This window comes from Bidens hawaiensis, unplaced genomic scaffold (genome assembly GCF_021521415.1).
Source record: "Bidens hawaiensis isolate Kalapana, Puna unplaced genomic scaffold, B.hawaiensis_p1.1 tig00020770_1, whole genome shotgun sequence".
Classification (NCBI taxonomy): Eukaryota; Viridiplantae; Streptophyta; class Magnoliopsida; order Asterales; family Asteraceae; genus Bidens; species Bidens hawaiensis.
Window position 1 is genome coordinate 148,942 of NW_027493193.1, and position 3,523 is coordinate 152,464.

At 34.2% G+C, this 3,523-nt stretch overlaps 1 long non-coding RNA gene across 1 annotated transcript; it reads left to right on the top strand.

Moving 5' to 3' along the window:
- The first annotated feature begins 2,294 nt into the window (after positions 1 to 2,294).
- Positions 2,295 to 2,868, top strand: LOC143561667 (uncharacterized). Its single transcript, XR_013140353.1, has 3 exons — positions 2,295 to 2,363; positions 2,438 to 2,529; positions 2,617 to 2,868. It is a non-coding gene; the product is annotated as an uncharacterized LOC143561667 (long non-coding RNA).
- Positions 2,869 to 3,523: the final 655 nt, after the last annotated feature.

Below are 3,523 nucleotides of genomic sequence, written 5' to 3' on the forward strand. Positions count from 1 at the left end.
TCATCTTTTTTTCTATTGTGTCCTTGGATTATAAATTAAAACGTCACTAGCTCTATATGGTTTGTTGAACAAGACTATACTTTTTCTTAACTTACTCCTCGATTTTATCAGATATTCATCGGATTAGCCAGAGTTACCATTCAAGCAGTGTTTAATTTGATAAATGAATAATATACATGTGTTTTATAGCTAAACCAGTTACTGATTGAGTTTATTACATGTGAAAGGCTGCAAATGTGTTCACATGTGCATAATTTAGTTCGACCTGCACAGAGACAAATACCCGTGTGTACAGTATCTCATGTACAGACTTCCATTGGTTGAGTGTCTGATGTTCGGCACCCTTATTTCAGCAACGGATACTGTCACACTTCTCTTCACTTTAAGGTTTGAATTGGTTTAAAGTAAAGTGCTCTGTCCATTGATTTTATGTCCTCATTTATCAGTATTGATTTAGAAGAATAAATTAGTGGGGGTGACTTATTTTCTTTTCTTTTAAAGACGGAGAAATCAAAAAGGGCGTTTATCATAGAATACTATAATACTAAATGAATATTCAAATGCTTTAGAAGGGTGGTGATTTGCGTACTCGATCCTACGGGCTCAGATGAATTAGATACAGAAGATATGTTAGTTTATGAGTCTTAATTTATATACGTTAATACACAATCAAACAGTAAAATTCTGCCTTTTATTATGGCGTCACTTAATGGGAAATGTTAATGATATGATGTGGGAGATAAGTTCTTGCAAAGCTCCATATGGATATATCTAATAGGTTCTAGAATGTAGTTACATGTTCTTGAATCTTTTTTAAGCAGTTTTATGTGTACTAGATTGCAAAAACCGTTAGGAGCTATTTTAGTCTGCATGCACATGCTTCTTTATTCTGCTGTCAATGTTTTTCACCAAATTCTCTGATAGTTCATTGGTCACATAGATTTTTACTCCAGATTTTATGGGTTGTGAAAAACTCTTTGTATACCGTGAATGAACCTGGACTGCTACAGTTCTACTTAATGGTCTGAATATGCTTTTACCATGTGAACTTTACTTGTTCGTCGCTTGCCTGTTTTCCAATTGTATATGACCATATTTATAATCACCATAGGAGCTTGGCATAGACATGAATCTCTACGCACTAGTGTTTGATGAATCGGTTTTATATGACGTGGTAAGTTTGGTTCTGATTTTAGTTATCCTACTTCCATATTGAGTTGTGACATCTATACTAGCACTGAACTTTTTTGTATTGGTGTGTGTTCTTTTGATTGTTGCAAAACTCGCAGATGGCAATTTCCCTTTACAGGTTTGTATAAATCCAGTGCTATGTTTAATATTCAGTGGGACACATTATATATATATAATATGAAAAGATTAACACATAACATGGCTGTAATTCATTGGTGCAGTACAAAGTCATTGGTGAAGAGCAATTCATCTAGACAAAATTTCTTCATTATAGTTGTCAGATTTCTTGAGACCTTTGTTGGTTCCATGTCAGCAGATCAGTTATTCTAGCTTATGCTTTTGCTGATGCAGACAATTGTTGTATGTTTTGCTTGCTTCAAATAATGAAACAAGAAAACAGATGGCAGCGGAGGAATCTGATGGCTTGGCGAAGGGGGGGTTGAATAGCAGTAAGGATGCGGCTTAGGTTAACTAACACAAAGAAGATACAGTTCACTCAACGATTGCCTTTGGGTTCCGAACTCCATATGGGGAAGGAGCGTTGTTGTTTGCAAGAATCCATTTTCTATTTTCCTCTTACGATATAAACTAAGGATTTACCCAGTTTCTGTGGAAGTGAGATTGAGTACATGTTAGGGGAGAAATGAATTGCCAATAACTGATTCTCCATATAAAAACATGTATATCTTAAATCTGAATTCTTAATAGTGCGTTAGGTCCATATGTCCAGAAAAAATAAGTATCAAACAAAGTAGAAAAGTTAGTAAGTACAATATTTGAACCATTCACTCTCTTTTAGACCATTACTATTCAAGCACTCAACTACTATAAAATATTTGACAAACAATGTTTTCATGTACCTTGTAAGCAACTGTTATGATCTGTTTCTAACATGGTATATGTGGGTCTTGCTTATTGGTGGCTCAACCGGTACTATGCTCGAAGCTTTACATGTTGTAGGAGATGAGCCCCACTTGACTGATGTGAGCAGAATTTTCCTTTTTTTCTTATAAACTAATATCGCTATAGATTTTCTTACCTTTTAACTGTTTTTCTTCTTTTGGAATCAGAACTTTGAAGCTAACAACGGTTACACGACTCTTTGACGATGAAGAGTCGTCAACATCATCTGGGAACAGACTAAAGATGAAACTTAAAGAATTTCATAAAAGGTTTGTAAGCAATCTCATATATTTATTCATCATTTTCGCATCTTTTTTTACAATTTTGTGTTTTTTGGAAGCAGTGCTGCATCTTTAAGGGCATTAGATGGGAACTACCTTACTCCATTCTTCACAACTCAATCTGGAGACGGGGACGACAGTGATGATGGTCATGGTAAATGAGCACGTATATATTTAATTGTTAATGTCATATGTTATAATATGTTGTTAATGTTTTAACTAAGAATTTTTTGATGGTCAGCTGAAGATTCGTTACTGAGGTCTAGAAGAGAAGGTTTCCACTAGCAGAATTCTTCTATCTGAGATGGAATGAAGTAAACTGAATGACGAATGACCGAAAATTGTTAAGTGTAGGCAGTTAAGGTACGATACAGTTGCTAGTATACTTGTGTAAATGATGAAAGTAGATGAGAAAGGGAGTTGGAAATGTTATTTACTTGTTTTGACTATAAGTTGCATTGTTTTGATGAAAAGCCCACTGTCAAACAAACCTTACAACTAGTATGTAAAACCGAAAACATGTGGAAACACCATAAAACCGTTCAGTTGTAAGGGTAATATATTGGTTATACAGTTAAGGGGTACCGAAAAAAGGCGAGCCTTAATGCTGGTGTTGCATATGGACAGACTTTGTTATGAACAAACCAATCTCTCTTTCTCTGTTAAAAAAAAAACTAATTAGACTTTTCATACTAGTTGTAATTATTGTAAATATAAGTTTAAAATGTAGACGTAAAACTGTTTTACTTATAAGTTACTTCACATTATATATTATATATCATCAAGAGAGTAGACATGACCAAATATTAATTGTGGTTCTAGACTATTGGCGTAAAATATTAGGTGTTGATTGGTCTTGCCAAATATCAGTTGTGGTTCTAAAACTTGTATTGTTTATATAATAAAGGAATCAAATATAGGACGCGCGTCCCCTTAATAATCAACCAGGTTTTTGGTTTTCCCGCCCATGCTTATTAACTTTTATTCGGGTTTTTATTTCCACGGGTTATTAATATTTACAACATTCGTATTCTCCAGCTACCCCTTGTTCACAATTAGGGTTTATATTCTCCACACCACAGTAATACGATTTGCAACTATCATTTAGAGTTTAATACGGTTTGCTTCTATGATTTTGCTTGTAGTTA